The following is a 23,703-nucleotide window of genomic DNA, read 5'->3' on the forward strand; positions in this document are numbered from 1 at the left end:
AGTACGAGAGAAAGCTGGCAAGAAATATAAAAACAGATAGTAAGAGTTTCTATAGATATTTAAAAAAGAAAAGAGTTAACAAAGTGAGCGTTGATCCTATAGACAGTGAATCTGGGGAATTAATAATGGAAAATAGGGAGATGGCAGATGAATTGAACCAGTATTTTGCATCAGCCTTCATTAAAGAGGATACATTAAAAAGGGTGGCGCAGTGGTTATCACCGCAGCCTCACAGCTCCAGCGACCCGGGTTCAATTCTGGGTACTGCCTGTGTGGAGTTTGCAAGTTCTACCTGTGTCTGCGTGGGTTCCTCCGGGTGCTCCGGTTTCCTCCCACAGCCAAAAGACTTGCACGTTGATAGGTAAATTGGCCATTATAAATTGCCCCTAGTATAGGTAGGTGGTAGGGGAATATAGGGACAGGTGAGGATGTGGTAGGAATATGGGATTAATGTAGGATTAGTATAAATGGGTGGTTAATGGTCAGCACAGACTCGGTGGGCCGAAGGGCCTGTTTCAGTGGTGTATCTCTAAATAAAAAATAAATAAATAACATGCCAGAAATAGCTGTAAATCAGGAAATGGAAGGGAGAGAGGAACTCAAGACAATTATAATCACCAGGGAAGTGGTACTGAGCAAATTATTGGAGCTGCGGGCTGACAAGTCCCCAGGTCCTGATGGACTTCATCCTAGGGTCAGAAAAGAAGTGGCTAGTGAGATAGTTGATGTGTTGGTTTTAATTTTCCAAAATTCCCTAGGTTCGGGGACGGTTCAGTTAGATTGGAAAATAGCGAATGTCACTCCTTTATTCAAAAAGGGAGGGAGGCAGAAAGCAGGAAACTACAGGCCAGTTAACTTGACATCTGTCAGAGGGAAAATGTTGGAAGCGATCATTAAAGATGTTACAACAGGGCATTTAGAAAATTTCAAGGTAATCAGGCAGAATCAACATGGTTATGTGAAAGGGAAATCATGTTTAACCAATTTATTAGCGTTCTTTGAAGAAGTAACATGCTGTGGATAAAGGGGGGCCATTGGATGTACTGTACTTAGATTTCCAGAAGGCATTTGATAAGGTGCCACAAAGGTTATTGCAGAAAATAAAAGCTCATGGTGTATAGGGTAACATATTGCCATGGATAGAAGATTGGCTAGCTAACAGGAAACAGAGAGTAGGCATAAATGTGTCATTTTCTGGTTGGCAAGATGTAACGAGCGGTGTGCCACAGGGATCTGTGCTGGAGCCTCAACGTTTTATAATTTATATGAATAACTCAGATGAGGGACCGAAGGTATGGTTGCTAAATTTTCTGATGACACAAAGATAGGTAGGAAAGTAAGTTGTGAAGAGGACATCGGAGGCTACAAAGGGATGTAGATAGGTTAAGTAAGTGGACAAAGATCTGGCAAATGGAGTATAATGTGGGAAAATGTCCATTTTGGCAGGAAGAATAAAGAAGAAGCATAATATCAAAATGGTGAGAGATTGCAGAGCTCTGAGATGCAGAGCGATCTGGGTGCCCTAGTGCATGATTCACAAAAAGGTTAGAATGCAAATTCAGCAAGTAATTAGGAAAGCTGATAGAATGTTATTGTTTATTGCAAGGGGAATTGAATACAAAAGTAGGGAGGTTATGCTTCAGTTATACAGACATGAGACCACGTCTAGAATACTGTGTACAGTATTGGTCCCCTTATTTACGGAAGGATGTAAATGCGTTGGAAGCAGTTCAGAGAAGGTTTACTAGACTAATACCTGGAATGGGCGGGTTGTCTTTTGAGAAAAGGTTGGACAGGCTAGGCTTGTATCCGCTGGAGTTTAGAAGAGTAAGAGACGACTTGCTTGAAACATATAAGGTTCTGAGGGATCTTGACAGGGTGGATGTAGAAAGAATGTTTCCTTTTGTGGGAGAATCTAGAACTAGGGGTCACAGTTTAACAATAAGGGGTTGCTCATTTCAGACAGAGATGAGGAGAAATGTTTTCTCTCAGAGGGTCATGAGTCTTTGGAACTCTCTTCCTCAAAAAGTGGTGGAAGCAGAGTCTTTGAATATTTTTAAGGCAGAGGTAGATAGATTCTTGATAAGCAAGGGGGTGAAAGGTTATTGGGGGTAGGTGGAAATGTGGAGTTGGGGGTTGCAATCAGATCAGCCATGAGCTTGTTGAATGGCAAAGCAGGCTTGAGAGGCCGAGTGGCCTACTCCTTCTCCTTATTCATTTGTCCGTATGTCTACTGCGTTCCTCCCTCAGGCGAGCGGCTTCCCATCCGAGGTGATTTCAATCTTCATCTCAATTCATCATATTCTCTCTCCTCTAAGTCCATTACCCTCCCCTATCCTCCCTTAATCTCCTCTTCCATGTAAACTTCCCAATCCACACTCACAGCCACCCTCTTGACCTTGCCGTCTAACGTGGCCTTGTTACTCCCGTAGTATTATGTCATGAACTTGCTTCCATTATTATTTTTTGAGGGCTTGTGTTTAAAAGACTGTGGAAAATACCTGAGGAGATGCTGGACTTGTTTCTTTTTTTAAAAGGGTCACTGGAAGGACACTTGGGACTTTGTTTAAAAACAAATACTTACTGGAAATCACATGTCTTAAGCTAAGTAAGCATCTGGATGCTATGGATTGTGGAACTATTTGGAGTTGTTTCAGAGAAGTCACGTGTCTAGATTTATGGTGGTCTGGAGTTTTGGGCTTTATGATTTGGGCGTGGACTGTTTGAATGCAATTGGTGTTTGTCCTGCTACAAGAGAAGCCACCCAACTCACCCTGTTCCACTTCTTTGAGAAACCCTGAGAATCCAGTGTGATAGCTAAACCCACTGATGCAGTAATTCTCCCGAAAAGCCTGCAAGACTACTCCTCAACGTCTACTAAACAGAACTGCTCCAGAAATATCCCAATGACGGCCGTCTACGTGAACCCGGATGCCAGACCGAAAGTCACCTGGAACATTTCATATCTTATCCTTTTTTTTTCTTCAAGAATTAACAATTATTTGGCCAAAGTATTTTTGTTTTTGTAAAGTTGATCTCTGCAGAGAAAGCTTCTTTATTTTTTCTTTAACCAGTGTGTTGGACTATTTAGAAGGGAATATAATTATACTATCATATTTCAACCTGTATGTTAATAAGTTTTGCAGCTTTATTGAATAGGTCTTGTTTTGTAATAGATTAATAATTTTGTTGTTTAATAAAGAAACCTGGTTGGTAGATTTGTATTCTGAAACGGATAGATAAAAGTATGGAATTGACCATATCCATAACTGGTTAAAATATTTTCAAATGTATGTTGTGACTAGTGGAGTAGTGGGACCAAAGGGAGACAGTGCACTCCTCTAACCTCGGTCGTAACAATTAATCCCAGATAAGAGCATCTCTGATTACTTCCTTGTATCGCTCTCGATCCACATCCTGCTTCCCCCTCCAAGCCCGACTTCATTCTGTTTCTGCCCTGGAAAAATCTCTCCTCCAATTTGCTTACAGCTGCACTCTCAAAATCCCAACAGTCTAGCCTTTGGCCCTCTGTTCACAACAACATTTCTGCACCTCCCAGTCTGCTCAAGCACACCTTCACCTCAACCTTCAATGCTGTAGTTCCCATTAACAACGTTTCTCTCCCTGGTTATTCTCCCCCCCACCCCACCCCACATCCCCCCGCCCTGTACGGCACTCATCTTCTCTCCCTTATGTCCAAGGAACGCAGACTTGAATGGATACAGTGGACAACTGGTTTAACTATTCGCCAGTTCTGACTGGACCACATAAAGGTCCTGCTCTCATCTGCAAAAACTGTTTTCTATTCCAGAATCATCCTGGAAAGCAAAGGTAACCCCTCCCCCAATCTCTTTTCTCTATTGCAAGTTATCTTCTCAAACCCCTCTCCCCTCCACCCTCACCTCCAACAAGTGCGAGGAGTTCATGGATTTCTTTATTACTAAGATTGATCATCCGATCAGCTCTTCCTTCCCCTAGCCCACCGGGCAAAACTTCCTCTAAGGTTCCCCCCACCCCCGTCCTAGCCCTGAACTAGTATCTGTCTCTAGTTTCTTTCCTAGAGAGATACAGCACCAAAACAGGCCCTTCGCCCCACTGAGCCGTGCCAACCATCAACCACCCATTTATACTAATCCTATATTAATCCCATTTTTCCCTCTCACATCCCCACCTTCCCTCAATTCTCCTACCACCTACCTACCCTAGGGGCAATTTTTTTACAATGGCCAATTTACCTAACAACCCGCAAGTCTTTGGCATGTGGGAGGAAACCGGAGCACCCGGAGGGAACCCACGTGGTCAGAGGGAGAACTTGCAAATTCTGCCCAGGCAGTACCCAGAACCGACCCCGGGCCGCTGGAGCTGTGAGGCTACGGTGCTAGCCACTGCGCCACTGTGCCGCCCATCATTTCCTATCTCCTCTCATGTCCCCTCCAAGCTCATCTGGTCCAGGAGACACACCTCCTGGTCTCTCGACCCTATTCCCTAAACTACTGACCACCCAACTTCCCTTCCTGGCTCCCATGTCAGCTGACATTCTTCAAGATTCTATCTTCTCAGTTTCAGTCCCTCCTTCAATCTGCCATTGTCGTCCCTCTCCTCAAAAAAAAACCCTTGATTTCCTCACCCCGCCCCCCACCCCCCCCCCCCACCCCCCCGTCTCCAGTCCTTGAAAACTACCGTCCAATCTTCAACATCCCTTTCCTCTCCCAAGTACTCGGATGTGTTGTCACCTCCCAAATTCGGGCCGATCTTTCTCGGAACTCCATGTTTAACTCCACTCAGGGTTCTGCACTGCCACAGTACCGAAACAGCTCTTGTCAAAGTCACAAATGGCATCCTATGTAACTGTGACAAAAGTAAACTTTCTCTCCTGGTCCTTCTTGACATGTTTGCAGCCTATGACACAATTGATCCCAGTATCCTCCAACGGTCCTCCGGTCATCCAACTGGGTGGGATTGCACTGACCTGGTTCTGTTATCTGTCTAATCGTAGTCAGAGAATCACCATCAATGGCTTAAGAACAAAAGAACACAAGAAATAGGAGCAGGAGTAGGCCATCGGACTCCTCGAGCCTCCTTCGCCATTCGGTAAGATCATGGCTGATCTGATCTTGGCCTCAACTCCACTTTCCTGCCTGTTCTCCATAGCCCTTAACTTCCCTATGGTTCAAGAATCTGTCTATCTCAGCCTTGAATATATTCAATGACTTGGCCTCCACAGCTCTCTGGAGTAGAGAATTCCTGCAATTCACAACCCTGAGAGAAGAAATTCCACCTTATCTCCTTTTTAAATGGGTAATTCCTTGTTCTAAAACTATTCCCCCTAGTTCTGCATTCCGCATGAGGGCAAACATCCTCTCAGCATCAACCCTGTCAAGCCCCCTCAGAATATTATATGTTTCCCTTCCCATTCCTACACAGTTACCTCTGGTGTCCCCCAAGGATCTATCCTTGGCCCCACCTATTTCTAATCTACAAGATGCCCCTCGGCACCATCATCCGAAAACACATCAGTTTCTACATGTACGCTGACTCCACTCAACTTCACCTCAACACCACATCTCTCGACTGCTCCCCTGCTTTAAATTGTCAGACTGCTTATCCAACATCCAATACCGGATAAATAAAAAAACTCTTCCTATTAAATATCGAGAAGACTGAAGCCATTGTCTTTAGTCCCTGCCACAAACTCCACTCACTTGCCACTGACTCCAACCCTCTCTCTGGCAACTGTATGAGGCTGAACCAGACTGTTTGTAACCTTGGTGCCATATGTGGGAGATCGTCCAGGAGTGCGTTAGAATAGGCAAGTCCTAAGGTAACAAAAACATGGATAGGGGTTCCAGCAGCAAAAGAACTGAGGCACAGGTAGAGTCGGGCCATGTTATGGAGGTGGAAATTGGTGGTCTTAGTGATGGCGTGGATATGTGGTTGACCAAGTTTTTGATCATCTGCCCTAATATCTCCTTATGTGTCTTGGTACCATATTTTGTTTTATAATGGCTCTGTAAATCACCTTGGGCTGTTAAATTACATTAAAGGTGTTATATAAATATGTTTTTGTTGTAGTTGTATTCGTATTCTCAATTCTGTGTGCCTACCCTGATTTCAGATCCCTTTATCTCCCTTTCCTTCAACCAACAAGCCAGCCTATTCTTAAATCTTTGACATGCTCTGTTTCAATCAACACTACTCCTAAATAGGCTATTTGTGTATCCTACTGTCCATTCCTTTCTATTTGCTGGTTCTGGCAGAGCAAGGACAAAATCAGAACAGGCATGCAGTACACACCCACCTTGATGTCTAAGATGATTGCAACCTAATGCACCTTACACAACATCACCGTACAGAGGGCCAATTCAATGGAACAGCTAAATTAGAAAATCAACTTCAACCAGTAGCAAAAGCAGACCCCAGCCATCAGCCATTTTATTGGAGTTTGTTTATGTGCAACATGCAGATAACTTGTCTTGACTGCATAGTTGGTGTTTGTTCCTTGCTACATTTCATTGGCCACATGGCAAACATACTGGCTTGGCAACAATAAACAATACAGAGTGCATTGCTAAAACTTGAGCATGCCAGTAAATTTGGAAAATAAGTGCACACTTGCCAGAATGCAGTATGATTTCACTTTGATGCTTCACCAAGCTGACAGTGAAATGCTGGTAAAATGCATTGCTGTTAAGATGCAGTGCAAAGCAACATTGTAACATTAGGCAGCCTTTTAGAAACCTGGATCTGGTTCAGGATCTGGCCACGGTTATTCTTTCTGCTGCCTCCATCTATGATGAACTTGCACTCTTGCTTCAGACGGAGTTACCTCTCTGCAGGTGTCAGCTGTGGCTGAGTGATAGCACTCTCACGTCTGAGTCAAAGGGTTGTGGGTTCTAGTCCCATTCCAAAGACTTGAGCAGCTAATCTATGCTGCCACCTCAGTTTGATGTTGAGGGAGTCCTGCACCAACGGAGGTGCTGATTGTCAGATGTGACTGTTAAACTGTCTACCCTCTCAGATGGTCATAAAAGATCCCTTGACACTATTCAAAGAAGAGCAGGGGGATTCTCCAGATGCGCTGGCCAATATTTATTGCTCAACCAAAATCAGTAAAACAGATTATCTCGGCATTATTATATTCCCTTTTGTGGGATTTTCCTATGTGCAAATTGACTGCTGCATTTCCTACATTACAATGACAGCACTTCAGAAGAACTTCATTGGCTGTAAAGCTGTTTGCGATGGCTTGAAGTTGTGAAAGTTCTATATAAATAGAGGTCTTTCTTTTTTGAACCACTTTTCTGTCTAGCACATCCTGCAGCAGAAACTCCAAAACTATATCTTGCATGCATTTAATACCAGGCCATAAAAGGAAACCTTCAAGTGACCAAAAATTGAGTTAAAATGGTAGGTTTTAAGGACTGTCTTAAAGGAGGAGAGAGAGTTGGAGAGGTTTATTGAGAAATTCTAGAGCTTTAAAGTGATTAACAACCTTTTAGGCTTCATGTACTGAGAGTGTTGGAAACCTCCGCAAAGGCACTAATCTTTCATTGGAACGCAAGGTTAACTGTAGATGAGCATGGTAGCCCTGTATGTGTTCAGACAAGTTGTGTTGCATAAAGTTATGACTTAAAACTGCTAATACAGAAAGAAGATTTTGTTTCACATGTGGGCCAACTACATTATGAAGGATAATTATAATAAAAGCAAAATACTGCAGATGCTGGAAATCTGAAATAAAACCAAAAAAGGGCTGTAAATATTCAGCAGGTCTGGCAGCATCTGTGGAGAGAGAAGCAAAGTTCATGTTTCAGGCCAGTGACCTTTCATCAGAACATACTCTGTCCATCATCTGGAAAAATGTTCTCTAGACGACAAGTAGAGTTTGCTGCCTGAAATGTTGACGCCTGCCAGTTCTTCTAAGAACTCTTTTTTTTCAAGGGAACAACTGCTCTTTTCAGAGCAAATTCACATGCTGTAAAATCATCTTACTCAACGTTGCCGCTCTCACCATGAAAACCTTCAAACAGCTTTAAATGCAAATTGTTTATTATTTATTAAGATGCCTTTATGCGTGTAGTTTTTAACTTCTTTGTAACAGTATTCAACTGTTAGTATGATTTTGTATGTTAGTAAGCTAACTAAGGCAGTAAATGATTACCTACATTTTAAATGAAAACAAGCAATGCACCATTGGAGTTGATTAGTAAACTGGACAGTTGCTGCTGTATGCCTGATAAAGTGTCCATTTCTAGATTGTGCCTGTCATGCTCAGCTTTCATTATTTACATCATGTGATGCCAGTAGTTATGTATGGTTTAATCAGGCATAGGAAAGAGTAGCTAAGTATGGCAATATCTTAATCAAATAATAACATTATAGAATGAAAAATATATAGAAGTGGACGTGAAAATAGGCAGGAGCAATTATTTCTTCAGTTGATTAACTATAGCATTTTGATCAAGTACACCTACAGTCAATTGCTCAATTAAAACTCAATTTCAATCAGTAAATGAAAATAACTCCTATCCTATGACTTTTATTTGTTTTATCAGTCACAGAAATTTGAATTTGTTTTATACTCTGAAGTCTATATCTATTCCTTTCCCAGTTTTGTTGGGACTGATCATAAGCTTATTACATTTCATCAAAATCCAGGACATTGAATGAGAACCTAATTCATTAAAGATTGCATTGCCTATTTTAGGGATGATTTCTAAAATGTATTCATGAGATATACTTGTTGGCAGTATTTTGTGGTATGGTACATTGATATGTCTCAGTTTTCCTGTCTTTTAACGTGCCTCTTTTTCAAAAGCCTCTTGAACACTGGTACTAACACAATTCTACCTTTGTGCAAAAAGAAAGGGTGCTTGTATTACCTTGTATTTCCCTCCACAAATATTTTGCTTAAACCTGTGGTTCTCTATTCTTCTCCCCAAAGGACCATTTCATATTGAGTTGAATTAATTATTAATTATTCAATATGCCAACATTTTATGGATATATTTAGAAAGTTTCCATAATAAATCCAAGACCTAATGTTGCCAAACCCTAAAATAATAGTCAAACATTAACAGGCATATTTGAATTTCCAGTTCATTCCAGTTCATTTACTTTGTCATCTGAGATTTGCTGATATATTGGGAGATGCAATGATTCACGTGCACAGTAAATTTATGTAAAATCTGTCTCCTTCATTCTGTAAAGATTTGTCAAAACTTTTGTGTGTTCTGAATGTTGGCATTTTAAAAAAATCTTTAAAAAGTCACTGATACTGATTGTACAAATATAGTAGGATACCAGTAACATTTAATGTATTTAAAATGTCAAATTCTTACCACCTTCAACTTTGGCATTCATTTTGGACTTATATGTAGTCTTAAATGTTAGAGATTATAAATCAGAGTAGGGAAGCTGAGTATCTTTTATAAAGGATAGTCAATCATGGTTGAATAGTAAAGTTAGATAGCTATTTCGAAGTTTCACTTGATCTTCTTTGGAGATCAGGGAGTATTTCAGAAAACCTTTGTCTGAGCAGAGTAAGTTGCTTGTTTGAGTGCATGATAGGTTAACTTGTGCTCATTTTCAAGATATTAAGGGGAACAGAGGGTAGATAGAGAGAAACTTTCTGCTGGTTTGGGAGTCTTGAACTAGGGGGCATAGTCTAAAAAATAGAGTCAGACTTTTCAGGAGTGAAGTTAGGAATCAATTCTACACACAAAGGGTGATGGAAGTTTGGAACTCTCTTCTGAAAATGGCAGTTGATCCTAGATCATTTGATAATTTTAATTCTGAAATTGATAGATTTCTGTTAACCAAAGGAATTAAGTGAAATGGGGAAAAGATGGGTATATGGAGTTAGGTTGCAGATCAGTTTTGATCTAATTGAATGGCAGAACAGACTCAAGGGGTGAAATGGCCATATCCTGTTCCTATGTTCCTATTAAAGTTTTTCCCATGTTCTTATGTAAAATGTTAAAATACTTTTTGTATGAACAGTAAAGCAAAAAGAAGTTGGCACTATGAAATATATCTGGAGCCATGGAATTCAGTCTCCATGTACATACCGCAGAGGTACCTCATGACATGCTAATCTGCGTTAATTCCCTCTGGGGATTGTGCTCTCTGTCTGTTGCTGGGTAAAGTCAATTAATATATTCAACAACATGTTGATGCTGGTCCAGTTCTGGTCACATTGGGCTGAATTTTGTGCTGGAGGCGGAGCTCCTGGCCAAAAAGGTGGGGGGAGCCCTGCCTCTGCCTTTCTGTGTACCCCCCGCCCCCCCAGAGCGATGCGATGCTGCGGTCTTTTTAAATTCAAGAATCAGGAGGTAGGATCCCCGTCCATTTAAAGTCTTTAAAATGATGGGATCCTACCTCCAAGAGCTGCCAGCCAGTCACAGGGCCGGCAACGCAGCAGTATCCGCAGCGCCACCGGGAACGGTGGCCACAGCCAGTACTGCAGAGGCCTTGGAACCAGGCCCAGCGCTGGAACCCTGGAACAGAGGTAGGTGAGTTGGGGTCTCTGGGGCCAGTAAGGAAGGCCTGGTGAGGGAGAGGGGGCATCATTCAGTCTAGGGGGAGAGGGGGGCCCGGTGGGTAAAGTTATTCCCAGGGGTAAAGTTGCTCTCGGTGGAGACCCTCTGTGGGCCAAAATTGCCCACGAAGGAGGTTCCCCTCCCTCAAGCAGGGAGGATGCCTCGTTTTACAAGTCTTTCCCGTGTGGCAGAGGGTCCCTCCCACTGCTGGTAAGATCCCAGCGGCAGCAGGAAGAGGCCCTTAATTGGTTGTTTATAGGCCACTTAAAGGCCTCAATTGGCCTCTGGGTGGGAAAGCCATCGTCAGCTGATCCCACCCCCATGAAGATCGCTAGGCGATGGGTCCTCCAGCCGATCCCACCCCCGTGAAGATCGCTGGGCAATGGGTCCTCCGCCCCATTGCCCCCCGCCCCCCCCAGCCACCCGTCGCGATACTCCATGCCCACCCTCTGCCTCCGATCCTGCCTCGGGGGCCCATAAAATCCCGGCCATTGTCTGCAATGTCAAACAGTGGATCTTCTTAAGTAAGTAAAGTTAACGAGCAGTACTTTATCTGTTAAATTGCAAAGGAAAATTGAACAAGGGAGGAAATGGGGTGTGTAATGATGTGACCATTTCCACAAAGACTTAATAGATATAATTTTATTAGAAGCACCTTCTGTCCAATCAGCAATACTACAAGTAAATGAAATAGCTTTGTAGAAGACTAGGATGAATAAATTTTCGATCCCATTTGTGTCCTTTTCAGGCCAAACATGTATTGCAAACAGGTGTTACCAATTTCAGAAATAGAAATGACTTTAAAACTAGACTGACTTTCACTCTGATTCTGGACTCCCAAGAGCCCTCTTGTCTGTATATAGCCTGCTACTATTTAAAAACTGATTTAACACAGACAACCCCTGTGTTCCCACAGTTGCACTGCTGTCATAACTCCTGCAGTAATGATTGCACAATCAGAATTATGAAATAAATAACCATTAAACATTTTTGTCTTTCCTTTTGGGTTGTGTGGCCACCTTTTCCTTACAGACCATGGCAAATTTATAAAGTCAGTAGATGTGAAACTAGGTTTTGTTGCCTTTTATTTTTGCTCATTGGGACCAAAAATCTACCAAAAATAAAACTGAGTATTGCTTCCTCAGTCCTCCATTTTTGATAATTAAATACAGCAACCACTTATTAAATTGCCATAAATAGTTGAAATGACAGTTGGGTTTATATCCAAGTGGAAGATTTCTACTGAATTTCTAACAGCTGCCCTAATGAATTGACGCCATTATCTTACAGTATAGAAACCAACATATTTTCTATTAGTATTTTTCTGAATACAATGATTAGAATCAATACCTGTATGTAAATGTTAGTGCTCTTGAGCTTTGGCAGGCTCCTCGTGAATACATGTTCACACTAAAAGAGAGAGGTTTCTGTGGTGAGGTTCAGAGGTTTCAGAACTGCTGCATTCGCTCTAAACAAAGAAATAGCTTTGTTAATTAATGAAAACAGTTCCTTAAGTTCCTAATATCTGAAATTTCATCCAGATCTTCAGTAGTTTCAAGTTATTCCAACAGTTATGTTCCAAGTGTTCGGGGGACTTCCAAACTTTACTGTGACCCGTACCATAGCTTGCGGTATTTATCATGGAACTCTTGTGGAAGACTTCAAATGATTATTTTCAGATATAATTTAGAATCACACCAAATGACAGTTCATTCTGATTAAATGTTTTAGTGTGAATATTGGTTTGGTTACCTTATTGTCAATTTATCAAATTGCTCTGTTGAACACTGTGCAGTGAATTTAAAACATTTTCCATAAAATGCAGAATCAGACACAAGATCATTGGATATAAGTTTCTATAAATAATTCTATGAATAATTTTGTTTGTAAAATCTAGGCGTTTTCAGCATTTTGAATTACCAGTTTGACGTCTATATTCTTCATTTTAGCATCTTTTAATTTGGTTTTGAAATGGTGTGTATACATATTGTAAAAATAAAGCAAAGTTCCATTGATTCTTGAAAAGCTATGGACCAATTTTCTATGTAAGTTAGTTCTAAATAGTTAAAAAGGGGTCCCAATCTCACCAGAATGGAAATGATATAATAACGCAACATTTTCATGATCTATTGGCATAATCATTCACAGATGCTTGCAAGAACCACATTAGTAGTGGAAGTGGAATAATGTATGTAGGTGAAATGTAACAGAATGCAAATAATTAAAGCTAAGTAGCAGAACGCAAGGAGAAAAATTCTTGCAGAATTTGAAAGAATTAAAAGGCATTTTGTCCATTGGCAGCTTTGACAAGGCTGAAGGGATGGGGCTGCTAAGAAGTGGCAGGCAGAAATGAAGGGAAATGAAACACAGCATGGTGCCATGAGTCTGCAGGCAAATACTAGAGTAATCCAGCACCCAACCCCTCCACTCACTCCTCCCCCATGCATTTGATGACTGTTGAAGTGGAGGTGGTGTTGCATGAAGCAGTAGCTCAATTGCCATATAGGCTCATAAAAGCCTAAGTGGCACGGAGAAAAACAAACAAAAAAGCAAATCAGTACAGAAATAGCTTTAAAACTGGTAACTGAATATTCTCTTTGACCCTGCAGCTGATTAGAAAGTGCTGTAAAGTCTGTTTAATAGTCAGAAAAATGCAGGTGGTGTACTGACATTACTATACTATTACGATGCTCCTGCCTTATTAGCTCATTCAAGTAAACCAAGAAAAACAATATTGAATTAATAATGAAAACAGAAAGTGCTGGAAATACTCAGCGTGTCTGGCAGCATCTGTGGTTAGAGAAACAGTGTTGATGTTTCGAGTCGGATATGATTCCTCGTGAGCGGGTTGCGGAAGAAGAGTTATATCCAACTCGAAACGTCAACTCTGTTGCTCCCTCCACAGATGTTGCCAAACCTGCTGATTATTTCCGGTAATTTCTGTTTTTGTTTCAGATTTCCAGCATCTGCAGTATTTTGCATTCAATATAATATTGAATTAATGCTGTCCACCTGCTCACAGTTGGATACTGCTCACATGCAATGGTACTTGAAGCATAACACTGACCGTTATCTCACAGTGCGTCTTCATGAGTGGAAGATCCATCCAAAGGTGATTCAGAATTAAGATTTGGGATCGCCTAGTCATACTTGGGCAGACAACCACGAGATACTTGATTCCTCGATTTCTTCTTGAAGACAACAGCTGTTAGCTGATAAACTAAAAATATTCCTCCTCTTTGTACTTGTTGCCTGTTTCTCCTGAGCCCCCAATATTGCAAAAGGTACAAGTAACCTTTTATTCACCTTGCAAAGCATGGTTCTCAGAAAAGTTCGTAGTGCGCAGGGCAGTATTCAACTGCCCATCAGAAGAAATCTGGTGCTAGATTTTCTATGTCTTGATTATGTGTGGATGAAATTTAGTCCCCTCCTATTGCAGTTGGGTACTAAAATATTGCATCCAAACCTAGGAATAGTTATTGAAATGTGATGACTGTTAAAGCAGCATCTCCAACCTTCAGCAGTAGATGAGCTTGGTTAGGTGACCCAGGACATCCAGTTTGTGTAGTGTGTTTTGCAAAGCAAGTTTGCCTAATCTCATTTGATCCCTCACATTCTGGAGTATTTGTTCACAATTGCTTTAAAATTCAGGTTAATATTGCAGCTAATGTGGTCCTGCATGAGTTGTTTATTTCATTAAATTGCAAGATCATCTATTGATCTGTTTTGTGCAAGCTTATTTTGAAATTATGTTCATATGGGCTATTCTCAATTTGTATTTCAGTCTAGTTCTTTACAGTATAATGTGTTCACCATTCAAGTTTCTCTTCTTTGAACATGTGATTGTAATTTTTTTGCATGTAAAGCTGCACTGTTATTAGTCTTGGTTTCAGCTGAGAAAGTTTGTGTAGACCAGCTAGATTTGATTTAACATACCAACTAGGCTGTCCTTAAGAACCATCTGCAGCTCCTATCAAAAGTTGCTTACCAGTTTTATTTGGGTCAATAGATTGTTGTCCCCTCTGCTCATCTACCAACACACCAGTCATAACTGTAGCATTGCTTTTACTGTAATGGAACTCCATTGTTCCAAGTCAGTACATTCCAGCATTTTTTTTTCTATTGTGCAAACCCTCAATGTATGGTTAAGTGGATGGTTCGTTGCATGATGCATTGCTTCATCTTCCAAGGTACAAGACTAGGGGCTGGTTCAGGGTCATTATTTGTCCAGTTTCTGGATGTTTCTCATTTACCTTCTGAAAGATAATACCTGTAACGTTGTCACATGGAGTAATCATCACAAGTTAACTAAGGTTCCTGTTTATATTTGACATGATTACACATGATTTCACCTTTTTTCAGATTGGACCTGGCAGCTGTCTTATGGCCCAACAAAGCTTCCCCATGAATTAGAGTCATAGAGTTCTACAGCACAGAAACAGGCCCTTCGGCCCATCGTGTATCTGCCAGCCATCAAGCACCTACCTATTCTAATCCCATTTTCAAGCACTTGGCCCGTAGCCTTGTATGCTATGGCATTTCAAGTGCTCATCTAAATACTTCTTAAATGTTGTGAGGGTTCCTGCCTCTACCACCCCTTCAGGCAGTGTGTTCCAGACTCCAGCCACCCTCTTAACATCCACTTTGGTGTGCTCTTAAAACGTTTGGAGGATGATTAAATGAAAAAGGTAGATTATCAACCATGCAAGGTTTCATTCGCTGTGGCCAAATAATATGGATCAATTACACGCTTCTATCCTACCCAACCAGACCATTAGGTTCTGTAAGGTAGCATTTTTGGAGGGGGAGTGTTTAAGAGGTTTGTTATGTAATTACTTCAGTTGATCTGCAATCTAATAAAAACATAGTGCATGTCCTGCAACTTTATCGAGTCCAGGAGTGCGACAAGTATAAGTCAAATTCTGTATTGCTGTCTTCTCCCGTATCTTTCTGCTCAGTTGTAACTCTTGTTGAGCATCAAAGTCTGATATTTATCACATTTCAGACTAAACGAGAGAATATGGTGGGCATCCCGTGTGGTGCAGATGACACAAAGATAGGTAGGAAAGTAAGTTGTGAAGGGGACATAAGGAGGTTGCAGACCGATCTAGATAGGTTGAGTGAATGGGCAAAAATCTGGCAGATGGAGTATGATGTGGGAAAATGTGAAGTTGTTCACCTTAACAGGAGGAATAAAAAAGCAAAGTATTACTTAAAAGGAGAATGACTGCAGATTCCGAGGTGCAGAGGGATCTAGGTGTTCTCATGCATGAGTCACAAAAAGTTAGTATGCAGGTACAGCAAGTAATAAAGAAGGCTAATGGAATGCTATCCTTTATTACGAGAGGAATTGAAAATAAAAGTAAGGATGTTATGCTTCAGTTATACAGAGCATTGGTGAGACCACATCTCCAATACTAAGTGCAGTTTTCGTCTCTTTATTTAAGGAAGGATGTAAATGCATTGGAGCCGGGTCAGAGGAGGTTTACTGGATTGATACCTGGAATGAGCAGGTTATCTAATGAGGAAAGGTTGGACAGACTGGGCTTTTTTTCACCGGAGTTTAGAAGAGGGGAGACTTGATTGAAATATATAAGATCCTGAACGGTTTTGACAAGGTGAATGTGGAAAGGATGTTTCCTCTTGTGGGTGAGTCCAGAACTAGGGGGCACTGTTTTAAAATTAGTGGTCACCCTTTGAGGACAGAGACGAGGAGAAATGTTTTCTCTGAGGGTTGTGCAACTTTGGATCTCTCTGCCTCAGAAGGTGGTGGAGGCGGGGTCACTGAATATTTTTTAGGCTGAGGTAGATAGATTCTTGTTAGCCAAGGGAATCAAAGATTATTGGGGGTATATGGGAGTGTGGAATTCGAGACACGAACAGATCAGCCATGATCTTATTGAATGGCGGAGCAGGCTTGAGGGGCAGAATGGCCTACTTCTGCTCGTATGCTCGTATGTCTCTGCTGTTACATACAATAGTTAAGAAGTAATTGTCCCATAGCGTGCTAACCTGCTCACGGCCTATAGATTTCAATTCATAGTTGACTCAGTCTGCTTATGCAAACCATCTTTTTGCCATCACGCACCTTATAATTGGTCAGAAAACTAATAATCCTATCTATCTGTTCAAGCAAGTGTTACATTTCCAATGGCACTGTTGAAAAGGAGAAGGAAGTTTTGTTGGGATCCTGGCCAACTCTTCCAACCAGTACAGCCAAAAACGGATGGACAACTCAATGCTGTTTCTGGGGAAAAGGCTGTTGGATTTGGTTACATAATAACTGTCACCACACTTCACAGTAAATCATTATATGTGAACAGATTTGAGACATGCTTGAGAAATAAGATGCCACGTAAATGCAGATATCTTTCATTCAGGTACAGTGGGCGGCGCAGTGGTTAGCACCGCAGCCTCACAGCTCCAGCGACCCGGGTTCAATTCTGGGTACTGCCTGTGTGGAGTTTGCAAGTTCTCCCTGTGTCTGTGTGGGTTTTCTCCGGTTTCCTCCGACAGCCAAAAGACTTGCAGGTTGGTAGGTAAATTGGCCATTATAAATTGCCCCTAGTATAGGTAGGTGGTAGGGAAATATAGGGTCAGGTGGAGATGTTGTAGGAATATAGGATTAGTATAAATGGGTGGTTGATGGTCGGCACAGACTCGGTGGGCCGAAGGGCCTGTTTCAGTGCTGTATCTCTAAACTAAACTAAATATGCTGCATGAAGGTTACAACGGGTGCATTTTGTACTCCAGTATTTTTTCTTATAAATGTTCACAATAACAATATTAACTTGCAAAAGAACAATTAACTATTTAAAAGCTGATGCAAATACATTTTTCAGATTTGAATAAAACCAAACTGTTGGATGTTTATCTCAAAATTGCTTACTCAGCTATTAATTCAAACAAATTGTGGAAATCCCCTATCCTATATCTCATGTGACTGTGTCAAATTTTGTTTGCTGTGAAGCACCTTGGGACATTTTTACTACGTTAAAGGCGCCACATAAATGCAAATTCTTGTTATGTTTGTTCTGTCTGGAGACTCATAACTTGTGTTCCTTGGCACAATCCTTCCTTATACAAGAAGTGTTTAGTGATTGCAATCAAACCTGCAATCTTTTATTAAGCTTTTTTTATAAATAATCCATATTTTCTGACTATGGTAGTGGTCTATTATTTATTGTAATACGTTTTATGAATTCTTATTGTGTGGATGGAGAAGAACGTCTTGTTCAAAGCCAATCAAGGCAATATTTGTGCAACAGGGATCTCTAAAATACTGGTTTAGTCCAGTCACACATAACATAGCTTGTGATTCTGTTGTTATAAAGTACTTAGTGTAATTTATAACCTGTAAGCATATCTCCATATAAGTTGTATCATTGTTCTTATGTATTTGGAAAAGTTAGATTTAATTCTAATATGGAAATAGCTGGACTTTTTTTGCAATGTTACTGAGGAATGTTCCAAATCCAAAGTCCTATCCAGCAGTTAAGGGCATACTACTTTGAGACTAGAATGTAGTCGTTTTCTGTAAGATGTTAGAAACTGTACATGTAAACTCACAGAAAACTGTTTACATATGGAACAATTGGCCACACAATGCTGCAAGCACTATTCAAAATGATGAAATGCTGCAGGTTGAAAGTTTTCTTTTAATTGTTGGAACAGTAAAATAATTCATAATAGGCTGAGTTAACGTTTCAGGTCTGTGACCTTTCAACAGAACTGGCAAAGGTTAGAAATGTAATAAGTTTTAAGCAAGTGAAACGGGGGTTGGGGGAAGAGAAAAAAGGGAAGGTGTGTGATAGGGCAGAGGGCAGTAAAGATTAAATGACACGTCATGGGACAAAGGCAAAGGGAGTGCTGATGGCGTGGTGAAAGACAAAGCATTAGTCCAGAGAGAGTGTTAACGACCAAATAAGAGACAGCTCTGTCCAAAAGCACAAACATGAAAAATCAAGTTTAAGACAGAGACATGGTTTTAAAAAAATGAAATAAAAATATTAATTAAAAAATGCCCGTCATGCTCTGAAATTATTGAACTCAGTGTTCAGTCCAGAAGGCTGTAGAGTGCCTCATCGGAAAATGAGGTGCTGTTCCTCGAGCTTGCGTTGATGTTCACTGGAACACTGCAGCAGACCAAGGACAGGAATGTGGTGTGAGAGCAGGATGCTGAATTGAAATGACAAGCAACCAGAAGCTCAGGGTCATGCTTGCGGATTGAGCGGAGATGTTCTGCAAAGCTGCGTTTGGTCCCCCCAATGTAGAGGAGACCGCATTGTGAGCAGCAAATACAGTATACTAAATTGGAAGAAGTACAAGTAAATCGCTGCTTCACCTGGAAGGAGTGTTTGAGATTTGGATGGTGAGGAGGGAGGAGGCAAAAGGGCAGGTATTACACCTCCTGCGATTGCATGGGAAGGGGACGAGGTGTCGGGGGTAATGGAGGAGTGTACCAGGGTGTCATGGAGGGAACGATCCGTTTGGAATGCTGACAGCGGAGGGGAGGGGAAGATGGTGGCATCATGCTGGAAGTGGCAGAAATGGCGGAGGATGATCCTTTGGATCTGCCAGACCTGCTGAGTATTTCCAGCCTTTTCTGTTTTTATTTCAGATTTCCAACATCCGCAGTATTTTGCTTTTATCAAAATCGGCTGACTTTGACCTACCCTATGCAATAGGCAGCATTCAGGAAAAACAGTTTTCAGATCAGAACAAAGCTAGATACTAACAATAGCAGCAACTGAAAAGCTATTTTTCAAGGCTTTTATTTATCTCTGTAACTACAGTTTATGGCCACGAATCTATTGGTGAAAACAAAAGATTCATCAGAGCTTGTACTGAAACCTGTGGGTGTATTATTTTTTATTTTATTTTATTTTTATTTAGAGATACAGCACTGAAACAGGCCCTTCGGCCCACCGAGTCTCTGCCGACCATCAACCACCTATTTATACTAATCCTACATTAATCCCATATTCCTACCACATCCCCACCTATCCCTATATTCCCCTACGACCTACCTATACTCGGGGCAATTTATAATGGCCAATTTACCTATCAACCTGCAAGTCTTGGGCTGTGGGAGGAAACCGGAGCACCCGGCGAAAACCCACGCAGACACAGGGAGAACTTGCAAACACCACACAGGCAGTACCCAGAATTGAACCCGGGTCGCTGGAGCTGTGAGGCTGCGGTGCTAACCACTGCGCCACTGTGAACTTTTTACCAAGGCAGTTTGTTCTGCTCGTGCAATCAGTGAATATTGCCTATGATCCATTCAGATTTGATAAATAAGATACGAAAAATCTTCATGGAAAAATAATTCTGAGTTCATGCCGCACCCTGTTATTAATATGCAAATCAGCCAGCTGGTTCAAGGAAAGAAGAGCTATGCTGTGAGTTGCGAATCTCTAGAACTTGCTGATCAATTTACATCACTCCAATGTTGTACAAGCAGCAGTTCATTCTCAAACTCCCTGTTATTTTTAAGAATTTGCTGGATTTGCACAGTAAATACCCGTTAAACTAGGCGCAGAAAGTTGGGGCTCATATTTAACATTGAAATACCCTTTTAACAACATGATAATCGTTAATGCAATGTCAATCAACCTCTGGCCCAGAAAGGGAAGAATTTATGGCGTTGAGTCTAATTTCTGTAGTAAATTCTTTTTAAGAGTTAAAAAAGTTACATTTTTTTAAAGTGTCGTCTTACTTTTCCTTTCTGTCTGTTTCTCTCTCTCAATGCAGTCTTCCTTTCTTTCTATTTCTCTTGCTGTTCCTAATTTCATTCTAATTCACCCACTCTAATTCACCCTCCTTCTCCATCCTTATCTGTTTCTTTATCAATCCTTAAATCACATTGGTTAAGGAGATAATTTGTTTATCCCATCATTCACTAAGTCTCCACTGCCTTCACTGCGCCATTATCAGCTTGCACATTCAGCAAGTTATGGTGCGAATTATATTTGAACTGAGGGGTGCAGGAAAATGTCAAACTAATGCCACGCACTATGAGATGTGCTACTCCAGCAAAATTTTGCCTATTTTTATTCTTTTAAATCTATAGAAATATACTGAAATGTTAGTTTCTCCTTCCAGCTGATGAAACAGTTTTGTTTATACTGTGGAATGTTTTCACCAAGAGAGAGAAAAATGTGGCAACAGCCGGGGATTAACTGACACAAGCCCATTGGCCTCCTGCCCCTCCCACTTCTCTTCCAGCTACTTTTCTGTCAGTTTCAACATATATACAACCCACATATGGCTCTTCTGGATGAGAGTTACCAAATATGATCTTTTTCTCCTAAAGTTTCTTTTATGAACCTTGTCAAAAAGAGCCACATATAAGGTGAGTTCCACTGAAACTGTGTAAAGGTGCTAGGAAATGAAGCAATTGGGCTGTTAGCCCAATTGGTTCATTCCCTTGCCATCATATCATCCATACTGGCAGGGAACCTAACTTCAATGGGTTTGTTTATTTCAAATTATTGCATTTATACTGGCTTATGGGAGAAATGTGGTCACGAGTTTTCTTTTCCTCATTTTGTTACCATGGTTCCATGCATGTTGCTATAAACAATGTATAATAAATTAATGAAATGTTGTTTGGAGTAAAGGTATCGTTACCTCGCAGCTATATAATCTTCCACTTGCGAAATACATGTGCATCACTGTTTGAAACGTTAATTAACATTCTGTTTAAAGCAACTGCAGCACTTTCTCATTTTATTCTTTTTTGAAGTTGTAATAAAGATTAATTGTATCAGTGTTACTTATCTCGAGTGTATCAGTATGAAGAATATGTTAACTAAATCCTTATGGTCTCTCTAGAGCATTCAATGCAGCAAACAATGTTGTAAAGGCCCGCTACCCGACCCGAACCCGACGACATGTGTTGGGTTCGGGTCGGGTCGCTCTTCCGGGTCCGGCTTTCGGGCTCGGGTCAGGTCGGGCCGGACACACAAAGTAATTCTTGCATTTTACTCTGCTGGTATATGCTAAAAGTAAAAAACCTACCTGAGCTGGGAGTTCGGGACGTCAAGGAGGGAAACTGAGTCTGCACAGTGAGCGAGTGAGCGTCTTTATGACGTTGTCATGCTCATGCTGCAGCTTCCTGCAGATTCGGAGTCGCAAGCTAAGTAAAGGGAACATTCCAGTGGTCGGGTCGGGTCGGGCACAGGAAAAAATGGAGGGAATCGCGCTGGGTCCGGCTTGGGTCCGATGTGGTTTTGTCAGGTTCGGGTCAGGTCTTTTTTACCCTGACCTGAGCCGGCCTTTACAATGTTGTGCTTGAATGTACGTGTATATTTATATTACATGCACACAATCATTGTTTATTGTATTCCTTGAAATTCTGCCAAGCAACATAATTTCATGTATATTGATAAATGAGTGTTTTTTTGTTCAATCAAATTATTGTTAGCAACTAAATAATTAGAATGTGAAACTAATATGGTTATGTGAAATCTACTCATTCATAACAGCAATTTAGAATTACATAGAATTTTACAGTGCAGAAAAAGGCATTCAGCCTAATAAGTATATGCCAGTGTTTATGCACCACATAAGCCCCATCGAATAGAAAAGAATAGAAAGATATGTTGATAGGGTGAGATGAAGTTAGGCAGGATGGGGCTGTAAAATTCAATCTAATTATAAATTAGATTGTTATGTATGAGTAGATTTCACACAACCATATTAGTTTTGCATTCTAATTATTTAGTTCCTAGCTATAATTCGATTGAACAAAAAAACATTCCATTTATCAATATACATAAAATTACATTGCTTGGCAGAATTTCAAGGAATACAATAAACAAAGATTGCGCGCGTGTATTATATACACACACAATTCCATTCAAGCATATCATTATTGTCTAAAATGTTGAGCACGTTTTGGCCTATACTCATTGGAGTTTAGAAGAATGAGTGGTGATCTTATTGAAAAGTATAAGATGCTGAGGGGTGGGGGGGGGGGGGGGGTGCGGCGGGCAGTTAACAGTGTGGATGCTGAGAGGATATTTCCCCTCGTGGGGGAATCTAGAAATAAGGGGCACAGTTTCAGAATAAGGGGTCTCCCTTTTAAGACAGAGATGAAGAATTTCATCTCTGAGAGTCATTAAACTTCCTCAGAGAGCAGTGGAGGCTAGGCCACTGAATATTTTCAAGGTTGAATTGGACAGATTTTGATCAACAAGGGAGTCAAGGGTTATGGGGGACAGGCAGGAAACTGGAGTTAAGGGCACAATCAGATCAACCATGATTTTATTGAATGGCGGAGCAGGCTCGAGGGGCTGAATGGCCTACTCCTGATCCTCCTACTTATGTTCTTGTGTTAATCAGAGGAATAGAAAAGATGTAATTTAAACAACTGGGCAATGCTTTTTGTATTCACCATCTTCATGATGTGAGCACTGAGAAATCGGGCTGAAATACTGTCATGAGGTTTGGTGTCCAAGGATCAACATAAATAGATTCAATGTTGGTGACTGGGTAGATTATTCCATCTAAATGAGCAGATGGGACGACATATCTGATATTGGCTGCATAAGCTGTCTAATTGTTAGTATAAGTTTATGATAGTTTAGACATAAAAAATACAATTTTCATGAATTTACTGAAGTAGAAAATCTTGTCCTCTGCTGTTTCCTTCTGCCCAGTTTGTCCATCTGTTGTCCACCCATCCCTCCCTTCCTCTCGAACTTAATTGTGCATTTATTATCAAAGTAGTAATGAAATTGTTGCTTTGCATTTAATTCCACTTATCTTGCATAACATGAAGTCATAGAGTGAGAATTTGATGCAAATGTAATTTGGTAACTTAATTAGGCTATTGGCAGTTAAGTGGCATTTTGCTTAATAGCACCTCCGTGAGAAATGGATTTTTAACTAATACTATGGATTTCTGTCTTGTTTGGCAGTTTAGAGGTAATTTTACAAAGCGCTGCTGTCATCATGGAGTCTCCATGGATGGATGCACGATTCACAGAATCAGCCCGTAGTAGTTTTGTGCATTTTCATCCTTAAGAAAATGATCCTTTACCTTCTGACAGCTGGCCTGTTGCTTTTGCATTGGGACAGACTAAAGTTACGGAAACTTCAATGAACTGTTAAATTATCCATGATCTTGAAAATTCTAGCCTTATCTATGATG

At 40.9% G+C, this 23,703-nt stretch overlaps 1 protein-coding gene across 4 annotated transcripts in view; it reads left to right on the plus strand.

Moving 5' to 3' along the window:
* Positions 1-23,703, plus strand: part of trappc9 (trafficking protein particle complex subunit 9) — a 1,144,460-nt gene that overhangs the window by 966,697 nt on the left and 154,060 nt on the right. The gene's annotated exons all lie outside the window — the stretch shown is intronic.

This window comes from Heterodontus francisci, chromosome 5, assembly GCF_036365525.1.
Source record: "Heterodontus francisci isolate sHetFra1 chromosome 5, sHetFra1.hap1, whole genome shotgun sequence".
Lineage (NCBI taxonomy): Eukaryota > Metazoa > Chordata > Chondrichthyes > Heterodontiformes > Heterodontidae > Heterodontus > Heterodontus francisci.